The sequence below is a fragment of the Carcharhinus amblyrhynchos genome, chromosome 26, assembly GCF_965287045.1.
Source record: "Carcharhinus amblyrhynchos chromosome 26, sCarAmb.v2.hapA, whole genome shotgun sequence".
Taxonomy (NCBI): Eukaryota; Metazoa; Chordata; class Chondrichthyes; order Carcharhiniformes; family Carcharhinidae; genus Carcharhinus; species Carcharhinus amblyrhynchos.
In genome coordinates, this window is record NC_137349.1 from 34076937 (window position 1) to 34088445 (window position 11509).

The 11509-nt window shown below is 44.6% G+C and overlaps 2 pseudogenes; one reads left to right on the forward strand and one right to left on the reverse strand.

The window, feature by feature from the left end:
• The first annotated feature begins 3526 nt into the window (after positions 1-3526).
• Positions 3527-3664, forward strand: LOC145358942 (U2 spliceosomal RNA; annotated as a pseudogene).
• Positions 3665-6752: 3088 nt separating this feature from the next.
• On the reverse strand, positions 6753-6850 carry LOC145358950 (U6 spliceosomal RNA; annotated as a pseudogene).
• Between the last annotated feature and the right edge of the window lie 4659 nt (positions 6851-11509).

Below are 11509 nucleotides of genomic sequence, written 5' to 3' on the forward strand. Positions count from 1 at the left end.
TGGGGTTGTTGTCAGTGCAGGTCTGATGGACCGGATGGCTTCCTTCTGCATTGTAGGGATTCTATGATTCTTTGATCACCTTTGTTTAATGTTAGGAACAGAAGAGGTTATGATTGTTAATCTGGTAGCAGAGTGCCAAAAGATTAATCCACATTTTTGGATGTCGAGTTAGATCAAGAATGAAAGGCTCTGTTTTCTTGTCTTTAATGTTATGAGTTTTGCTCTCAGCTGTTAAAGCTCACAGTTGTGTTGCTGTTCTGAAATTGAGTGCGATAAATTCAGCCATGAAATGGCTCTGGATGACAGCGAGGATTTTAAACAGAAGAGAGCTGAACTAATGAACAGATTTGGAATGTCCTCTTGCATTAGCTGGAGTGGCCGTTCTGAAGGATTGCAGAAATTCTTCTGCTACTTAAGTAATGTCTGGCCACTTTCCACTTCTGACATGTAGCCAGAGCCTTATTTAGTGTTCTGCTAGGAAATTCAGAATGGTGTAGACATCAGAAAAAGTTTCTCTTCTAGAGATTTTAAAATAGAATGAAGCAGTCGAAAGTAGCAGACTTGTCTGAGTCTGCCCCATGCATTAGTACATTGCTGCACCCACAGTCTGTACCATCGGGAAGATTAGAGGAAACCATTTCTGCAGGATGAGTTCCCAATCCCATCAAAAGCTTTCCTCCCAATTGATTTCCTTTGTCTTCTCACATATTCTCCCTAATATTTGGCCTGCTCTACTCTAGAATCCCGAATCCCTACACTGTAGAGGGAGGCTTATTGAGTCTCCACTGACCACAATCCCACCAATCCTTATAACCCCTCATATTTACCTTGCTAGTCCCCCTGACACCAATGGGCAATTTAACATGGCCAATCAACCTAACCTGCACACCTTTGGAGAGTGGGAGCAAACCAGAGCACCCAGAGGAAACCCATGCAGACACAGGGAGAATGTGCAAACTCCACACAGGCTGTGACCTGAGGCTGGAATTGAACCTGGGTCCCTGGCGCTGTGAGGCAGCAGTGCTAGCCACTGTGCCACCATGCCCCTCACAGTATGCCTAATTCTCAAAGTCAGCGTGTCCTGCCATAATGGAGGGCACTCATCTTGTCCATTTTCCTCATCAATCATCGTCATACTCATTGAGCGACATGGCTGTTTTGGAGACAAACCTTAATTCTTCGACCCTCCTTCACACCTCCACTCCACCCCACCCCCCATCCCTCACTCCCCAATGGAATAGAATTAAAGCCATTGGAAAGGATTGACAGGCTGGGTCTTCTATCTCTTTGAAAAGGAAGGCTGAGAGGTGGCCTAATCAAGGCCTGTAAAACTATGAAAGATTCTGATAAAAGTGGCTACTATAGAACATTTTCTCTTTTAGGGAAAAGGAGAATTCCAAACCATCAATAAAAAAATGTCAGCAAGGAATTCAGTAGGGAATTCAGGAGAAAATTCTTACTCTAAAGAATCATCAAATCCCTACATTGCAGATGAGGTCATTTGGCCTCTTGATTCTGCACCAACTCTGACAATTCTATGTCAAAAGGACATTAGTGAACCAGAATATCTTACCCAGGCCCTCTCTCTTGCCTATTCCCCATTGCCCCACACCTTTCCCCTGGCTCATCTATCTGACTTGCACATTTTGGGACATGAAGCGGCAATTTAAGATGGCCAATCCACCTAACCCACATATCTTTCAGACAGTGAGAGGAAACCAGAAACACTTGGAGGAAACCCACTCAGACATGGGGAGAATGTGCAAACTCCACGCATTCACCCAAGGCTAGAATTGAACCAAGGTCCATGACACTGTGCCACTGTGAGGGGTGAGAATATAGAACTCTGTAAGGGTGTGGTTTAAGTGAATGGCATAGATGTATTTTGGCAGAAAGCCAGATAGACATGTGGGGAGAAGGGAATAAGTTTTTTCTCAGGGTGGAAGAGTTAATTACTAGGGGGCATAGATTTAAGGTGTAAGGGGCAAGGTTGAAAGGAGATGCACAATTTTTACACAGAAAGTGGTGCCGACAGCTCACTGTCGGGGGAGGTAGTGGAAGTAGATACAATAGTGACCTTTAAGGGGCGTCTTGAGGAACACACAAATGGAGAAATATGGTTTCCGGAAGTGTAGGATGTTCAGTCAGGCAGCATAGTCGGTGCAAGCTTGGAGGGTCAAAGGGGGCAGCATGGTAGCACAGTGGTTAGCACTGCTGCTTCACAGCTCCAGGGACCTGGGTTCGATTCCCGGCTAGGGTCACTGTCTGTGTGGAGTTTGCGCATTCTCCTCGTGTCTACATGCATTTCCTCCGGGTACTCCAGTTTCCTCCCACAGTCCAAAGATGTGCGGATTATGTTGGTTGGCCATGGTAAAATTGTCCCTTAGTGTTCTGAGATGCTTGGATTAGTGGGTAAAATGTGTAGGGATATGGGGGTAGGGCCTGGGTGAGATTGTGGTCGGTGCAACTCGATGGGCCGAAGGGTCTCTTTCTGCACTGTAGGGTTCTATGGCCTGTTCCTGTGCTGTAATTTTCTTTGTTCTTTGAGGGTTACCGTGTTACAATTACATGAGAAATGATGGGGTGCAGAAGGTTCAAGTGAAGCATAAATACTGATGTTGGTTAGCTGTGTCTGAAGTGTATATCCCATGCAACTCCTCCCAATGGGGGGACAGTGCAGCCAGAGAAGACTTATCAAATGTCCAGAGGTGAATGGCCAATGTCTAATCTACTTCACTGTCATCTCACATCCCATACACTGAGTTTCAGAACTGTTCCTGCTTAGGTTTAAACTCATTGTAGGGTTTTATATACAGAAGGAGTGATTCTGCGCAGTTTCAATAATTCAATAATGAATTAATAATGATTGCCACGCACGATCTTTCGTGTGCAGATACCAGTATATTATTTCTGAAGAACACAAACTTATTCCTATAGAATCAATGCAGAACGCTGCGGATGCTGGAATCAGAAATAAAAGCAGAAAATGCCAGAAAATCTCAGCAGGTCTGACAGCCTCTGTGGAGAGAGAATAGAGCCAACACTTCAAGTCTGTATATCGCTTTGGATGATGCAGTTAGACCTGCTGAGATTTTCCAGCATTTTGATTTGATTTGATTTATTATTGTCACATGCATTGGGATACCCTGAAAAGTATTGTTTCTTGCGCACTATAGAAAGGGCAGGATTTTCCAGCCACACAAGATTGGAAAATCCTACCCGAGGTCAATGGACCTTTGCATGGTTTGTGTCCTGCCCGCTATGATTCCTGTGCCAAGTGGGATGAGAAAATTCTACCCATGGAGCACATAGGGGAAAAGGGATGGGGAGTGTGCAGAATATAGTGTTACAGTTATAGTTAGGGTCTAGAGAAAGATCTACTCTCCTTCATGTGAGGTAGGTCCATTCAAAAGTCTGATGGCAGCAGAGAAGAAGCTGTTCTTGAGTCGGTTGATAATGTTCTGTTTTTCTTCCAGATTCAAGCAACTGCAGGAAAAAAAAAATTAAAAAATTTGCTTTTACTTGTGTCGCTTCTCGGCCTTTTGGCTAAGATAAAGTGTAGTATATGCCGTACTTGGTTGAAGTCATTAGGTTACATTTTAGCTTCATTTGAAGCAATTTTTTAAAGCTGCATCTCGGCCTTTGGGCTAAGATGCAAATGAGATCAGGCCTTGGAGGAGGAGCTACACCTATTCCAATCAGCTTGGATCATGTAGATCAAGCCCAAGACAGGAAGTGAGGGCCCTGCCTTGTCAGCTTGGATCGGGAATGTCCCAACTTGTTGGGACTCTGAATTGGATTTGATTTGATTGGATTGAATTGGAATAAAGAATAAAAGAAAAATTGCTTTTACTTTTGTGTTGAGTGGATTTTCACTGGTTCTCTTCTAGTCACTTTTCTCACCACGTTCCCAACCTGCACTTCAATCCCATGCTCCTGATCTACGGACACCTGGTGCAGAGAGGGGCGGGTTGGGATGGTGACCTCGCGAACCTGCTCCTGGGCCTGGCGAAACTCATCATTTACAGGTCCAGGCAGCGGGCGATCGAGGGGACCATCCATCCTGACTGCCTGCCCGTTCGTGGCCAGGTGTCCTTGGAGAGGGAGCATGCGGTGTCCACGGGTGCAATTAACGCCTTCCAAGCCCGTTGGGCACCATAGGGGCTGGGGTACATTATCGACCCTAATAATCACATTTTAATTTGATGCTTTCAAGTTTCCTTTGTACTTTGATTTTGTTCAGGCTGTTTCCTTCTCCTTTTGGGGAGCTGCCCCTTTTACTTTGCCCTGATTTAACTTGAGTTTGTTTATTTGGTTTGACCTTAAAAGAGGACAACCTGTGTTACTTTGGGCCAGACAATGAAGTGTGATCATAGAACGGTGAGTGCAAGAATAAGTGTGAGAGGCAGATCATGCAAGATGCAAAGAGCTACATTAAATGTACAGATGGTGTTGTTCCTTATATACACACATAGGGCTGAACAATAAAAATGCAATCTCCTACAAAGATGGAATTAGCTCCTTTTTAAGAGGCTGGCTGTTATCAATATTATTTTTATGAGTGTCTCCAAACAGTAAGAATCCAAAGCAAAAAGGCGAGGACATAAATTTTAATCTCTTTTCACACAGTCACTGTGACCATTGGCTAAATTGCCAGATAAACACATTTAGTGCAGATAAAATAATATTGTTATCATACCGAGGTGATTTTCAGGATGGATAAGCAACACAATGACCTGGAAATATTAACCCCTGAGGTTAGATTTTACTAACAGATCAGACACTGAGAAACTGAAGCTGCAGCTTTCATGAAGAGTAGGTTCATCAGACCGCACCGTCCGCGATGTGAGACCTCACATGCTATTTCATAGACTGGAATCTGTACAGTGCAGAAGGAGGCCATTCAGCCCATCGAATTTGTACAGACCACAAACCCAATCAGGCCCTATCCCCCAGATATTAGCCTTCTTAATCCCCTGACACTAAGGGGCAACTTAGCACAGCCAATCCACCTAACCCGCACATCTTGCGGGAGTGTGGAAGGGAGCCAGAGCACGCGGAGGAAACCCACGCAGACTCGCGGAAGAACGTGCAAACTCCACACAGACAGTGACCCGTGGATGGAATTGAAACTCTGGAATTGAAACTCTAAGATTCAACTTCATCTTAACTATTCTCCGTGGTTTTGCAACCCTTCATTACCACTGCCTAGCAAAAGTTGATGAATATCAGTTCTCAACTTTTCAATTGATCCCCACTTTGGAATGAGTTTGCCAAAGCTCCATTACCCCTTCTGCGGAGAAATGCCGAAATGCTAATCTTATGCTTGGTTGTTCTAGACTTGCCCACCACCTGTGTAATTTCTGCATCTGCGTGTCTCCATGCTGAATACTGAGTGCTTTTCCCAAGATAAAAGCTCTAATCTAAAACAACTTGAAGTACTTATTCTTAATGATCTGTTAATTCAAATTGAAATCATTCTTTTAAGAAAAAACCCCATGATGTTTTATTTAATTTGTACTGACTCAACACTCTGATATATTTGACAGTCACACACACCTTGACACTCACTTCCATACTCAAGTCAATCCAAGTGTAGTTTTTGCAATTGGCCCTCATTATTTAACAATTTTAACCCCTGTAGGATTCCGGTGATTGCACATTGAACCCAGTTCAAGGCCAATATGTTTTTTTCCTGAGGCAATGTGCCCAGAATGGAACAAGGAATTCAAAATAGGGTCTAACCAGAGCTCTGTTACATAACTACCAACTCCATGTATTCCAGCTGTCTTGACATAAAAGGCCATCATTTTATTATGCTTTTGCACGATTTATTTAACCTGTCCTTTAACATAGCAAAAATGTCCAAATGCACCTCACAGGGGCATTACCAGACAAGGTTTGACAATGAGCCACATGGAAACATACATAAAAACATAGAAGACAGAAACAGGAGGAGAGCGCTTGGCTCTTCGAGCCTGCTCCGCCATACATCACAATATTGGCTGATCATCCAACTCAATAGCCTAATCCTACTTTCTCTCCATAACTTTTGATTCCATTTGCCCCAAGTGCTATATCTAGCTCGCTCTTGAATGCATTCAATGTTTTGGCATCAACTACTGCCTGTGGTAATGAATTCCACAGGCTCACTGCTCTTTGGGTAAAGAAATTTCTTCTCATCTCTGTCCTAAATGATCTGCCCAAACCCACAGACTGTGATTCCTTGTTCTGGGCACTGGAGAGGTAGTAGGACCCCCACCAGAAACTTGGTCAAAGAGGTAAGTTTCAAGAACAAATAATAACCATGTTGGTTCCTCTAAAGTTTGCATTTCAACAAATCCTCTAAGGATGGTGTGTGTTGTGTTTCCAAATCACAGATCATAAAGATTTATCATGAAAAATAGTTTATTATTTATGGGGCATGAACATGGCTGGCTGGCCAGCACTTATTGCCCATCCTTAGTTGCCCGACAGAAGTTGAGAGTCAACCACATTGCTGTGGCTCCAGAGTCACATGTAGGCTAGGGTAGGTAAGGACGGCAGATTTCTTTCCCGAGAAGGGCACTACTGAACTAGATGGATTTTTCCGACAATGGTTTTACGGTCATCAGTAGATTCGTAATTCCAGACAATTTTTTTATTGAATTCAAATTCCACTATCTGCTGTGGCAGGATTCGAACTCTGGTCCCCAGAACATTAGCTGAGTTCCTGGATTAACACTGTTGCAATAATACCACTAGGCCATCGCCACAACATGGAGCGCTTCACAAATTTGCATGTCATCCTTGTGCAGAGGCCATGCTAATCTTGTCTGTCCCATTCTATAGTATATGTCGGAGCAAGCACCAGTATATTCACCAGCTTAGCAGCTATATTGACACGTGCGCTCTGCCTGCGCTCCCGGAGATAACTCACACGCTCCCGACACACGACCTCTATTGTAGCCCTGTCAACACATGACCACTCGGTCTACAAGTGGGAAAGGTAAATGGTTGCCAAGTCACGTTGTTGGATATTCCTGCTGCAAGTTGGGTGGAACTGAGTGTTGATTGAGCCTCAGTAAACCTTCTCTTGTCACTGGAAGCAGGCCTGGGGAAATTTGCAGCCACAAATCTCCAGTGTGCAAACAAGGTAGATTCAAGAGAAACCAGATATACGGATATATATATTCATTGAGCAGCAGTTTGGCGCACATTCTGTGAGACACCTGTCACAGCCACAGTGGGACGTCACACCTGAGGCATTGCGCTCATATCACATGTCAGAGAGCAGTAATACAGAACCATAAAGAAGGGCAGGTGATTATGCATGCTGGTGCCAGGAATTAACATGTATTTAGCAATCTGCAATCTTCCCTCACCAAAAGCAATTAGAATCTGCATGACTTATTTACAGTAATTATTTACAGTCATTAGCTCTTTTGTTTATTTAGAATCATTAGTCATTTTCATCTTAAAGGGACAGGCAATCTTAAACTTGGCTGCAGTGTTTGGCAGCAGAGGAATGCCTTGTGTGAGGCATGGTACAAAGTCCCCGCTTTTCTGAATCAGAGCAGCACCCAGGTACCACAGTGGTTACGTTACTGAACAAGTAATTCAGAGACCAAATTTTTCTGTTCTGCCCACCACGTGAACTGTAGCGGCCAGGGGTGGGGTGGGGGTGGGGGTGGGGGCGTGGGGGGGAAGCCATGGAATGGTCCGTTGACCTCAGGTGGGATTTTCTGGGTTTGCGGGTAAATGCAGCTGGAAAATCCCATCCCTGGGGTGGGATTTTTCACACTCCTCACCCTCCACATCCCTCTACCCCTCCCTCCCCAACACCCCCCTCCTCCCCCTCCCCACGGCACGTTTTCCAGTGGCGGATGTGGCTCCACATTTGGTAACCGGTGGGATCTCCCCGTCCCGCTGACGTTTACAGTGTTTTGCGTGGCTTGTAAGCCCCACTGCAGGCGGGGGGGGGGGGGGGGCGGGGGGGGGGGGGGGGGCGGGGCGGGTGGCAGAGGGAGGGGAGAGGTCACCTTCAGCAGGACTGGAAGACCCTGTCAGTGGGAAGGGTTGGAAAATCCAGCCCCTAGATTCATGCTTGGAGACAGTTCAAATCCCACACTGGCAACTTGGGAACTGAAATTCAATGAATTTAAATGAATCTGGTGTAGGAAGGAGGCAACAGTAATCTGGATGATAAAATTACCATATCTGGTTCATCTAATGTCCTGTAGGGAAGGAAATCTTCCGTCTTTATTAGGTCCAGCCTGTATGTGATTCCAGACCCACAGCTGCTCTCTTTGATATGCCTGATATGTAATATTATTGAAGATGATAGCTCCCATCACCTTCTCATAAATAAATAGAGTTGAGTAATAAATATTGGCCTTACCAGTGAGGTTGACTTCCCAAAATTGAATAAAATTATCATCTGACTTGCATTGAGCAGGACAATCTGCATCCTGCAGTACAATATAAGGCCATCAGTTTGACAATATGCTGTGCAGTGTTAGTGACAACCTCATAAGCACATCCATATAAAATTCATAGGCTTGTAAGCAAGTCATTTTCTCCTAAGTCACAAGTCATTTTTTCAAGTGAAAATCAGTAAGATGTCCTCTTATTCCTTTGCTTTACTTCACTGTACTCTGAAAATCTGCTTGGGAATAAAATGCAAACTAGTCAATTTATAACATGGAAGTTGAAAAAAACTTCACTCTGTTCCTTGTATTAACCGCAATAATAATCCTGTAGGCCTATCCTGATGTTGGATGAATTTTGCCTACTTTGCACTATCAACATCAGTGACAGAATAATTGATTGTAAACTTAATAATACCATATGACCATAAGATACAGGAGCAGAATTAGGCCATTTGGCCCATCGAGTCTGCTCTGCCATTCAATCAAGGCTGATTTGATTCTCATCCCCAAACTCCTACCTTCTCCCCATAACCCATGATCCCCTTTTTGATCAAGATCCTATCTATCTCTGTCTTACACTCAATAATCTGACTTCTACGGCCCTCTGTGGCAATGAGTTCCACTCTCTGGCTGAAGAAATTCCTCCTCATCTCAGTTTTAAAGGAGCGTCCCTTCACTCTGAGGTTGCGCCCTTGAGTTCTAGAGTCTCCCACTAGTGGAAACATCCTCTCCACGTCCACTCTATCTAGGCCTCTCAGTACTCAATTCAATTTCCCCTCATCCTTCTAAACTCTAATACCCTAAACTTTAATACCCTGAACATTACAAGAAACTTTTTGCAGTCATTCATGGTGAAAGATTTCAATGGCATTGTTACAAATAACGTCTGAAGTCATTCAGTAATCTGAATTTGGAAAATGGTCTTTTTTTCTCACAGGTAAACATATGTAAAAGTTGCATTTAAATCGTGGCAAAAGATATTTTAACTTACTTTTCAGGATGGATTTCCAGGGTGAGGAACAAAATTTGATATCGTAGGAATATCAGCTACATCCATTCCACATGATTTCCATTTCTTTGCGACCAAACATTCCTAACTTTTATAACCAAATGATACAATGTTTGATGGCGACATGACTGTTGTCCAGCTTGAGACCAAAGTACATGTTAACGCAGAAGGATGACACAGTGCTAAGCACTGCTGCCTCATAGCTCCAGTGACCTGGGTTCAATTCCCAACTTGGTTCATTGTCTGTGTGGAGTTTGCATGTTCTCCCCGTGTCTGTGTGGGTTTCCTCCGGGTGCTCCAGTTTCCTCCCACAATCCAACTATGCGCAGGTTGGGTGCATTAGCCATGCTAAATTGCCCTTTAGTGTCCCAGGATGTGTAGGTTAGAGGGATTCACGGGGTAAATATGTGGGGTTACCAGGATAGGGCTTGGGTGGGATTGTTGTCAGTGCAGACTCGATGGGCTGAATGGCCTCCTTCTGCACTCTATGGTTTCTGGGTTTCTGTGAAACAAGAGCCTAATGTGTTAGCTTTCAATGCAATTAGTACATGTAGCACAGGTAACAATTCTCAAATTAGTTTGTGTTTAGTAATGACGTGCTTCCCTGCTCCCATCCCTGCCTTCTCCCTGCCCCTCTCCCTTGTCTCTCACCCCTATCCCTTCCCCCTTCTCTGCCACCTTCAGCTCCCCTATTCAGGCATTTTGATTCAGGAGCTGACATTGAAGAGTTAGCAGCAGACATGGAAGATCTGGCCAGGCCATGGAAGGGTCGGGTCAGGGTCGGGCATGGAGGAAATGGGTTTGCGTGCTGTTGCATTCTTACCTCTTAACACAAACATAATGAACACTGTGACAATGATTAGATTCTTCATTCATGATTAACGGGGTTCCAGGAGAGTTCTTCATTCACGTGTTGCCTGATGGCCAACACTGCGCTAACTACTATATTCAAAGTTAACCCTGTGTCGCCTCCTCACACATTCAGCTGGGTGTTAATCAGTTTGTTAAACCACGGGCACTCCAGAAAAATATCTCGGTTGAGGTCATCCTCACGTGTGCAGAACTTGGCTATCAGTCGCTACTCAGCAATCTGCGCTGTCGCGTGTTGCGAAGGCCGCCTTGGAGAATGCTTATCTGACGATTAGAGGCTGAATGCCCATGACTGCTGAAGCCTGGGATCTTGGGTTCATGTCACACTATCCGTAACCCCCACGACTTTCCTGGGCTTGCAAAATCTCACTAACTGTCCTGGCTGGAGACAATCCATATCTCTTTAACTTGCACTTAACCCTCTCTTCACTCACATTGTCTTTACCTTTAAGACTTGATTACCTGTAAAGACTCGCATTCCAATCATTATCTTATAAATTGAGTTTGTATCTATATATGCCCTGTTTGTGAACAGAACTCCCGCTCACCTGATGAAGGAGCAGTGCTCCGAAAGCTAGTGGCTTGTGCAACCAAATAAACCTGTTGGATTTTAACCTGGTGTTGTGAGGCTTCTTACATTGATGATCAGGACAGTGTTGGAAGGGAAGTGTCCAGTCAAGGATAGCCATGGAAAGCTTTAGTGTTTGAACTCTGGAGTGGGCAGGGCATTGCAAAAGAGCCTGAGTGAAAGCCTTTATTTAACTCGTGCATCGAGTTCATAGAATCCTACAGTGCAGAAGGAGACCATTTGGTCCATCAAATCTGCACCAACCACAATCCCACCCAGGCCCTATCCCCACAACCCCAGGCATTTACCCTAGCTAATCCCTCTGATACTAAGGGGCAATTTAGCATGGCCGATCCACCAAACCCGCACATCTTTGGACTGTGGAAGGAAAGCAGAACATCCGGAAGAAACTCATGCAGACACTGGGAGAACATGCAAACTCCACACAGACAGTGACCCAAATCAGGAATTGAACATGGGTCCCTGGCGCTGTGAGGCAGCAGTGCTAACCACTGTGCTGCCCCATTGGAATTGTGTTCTCCACATCCAGGTGTATCTACAGATGCCAACAACAGATCACTCATCACACAATGTTGTTGGGAGAAAGGGGAATGGGGAATTAGATCAGTCTAGATTGATAAGCTGCTTAAC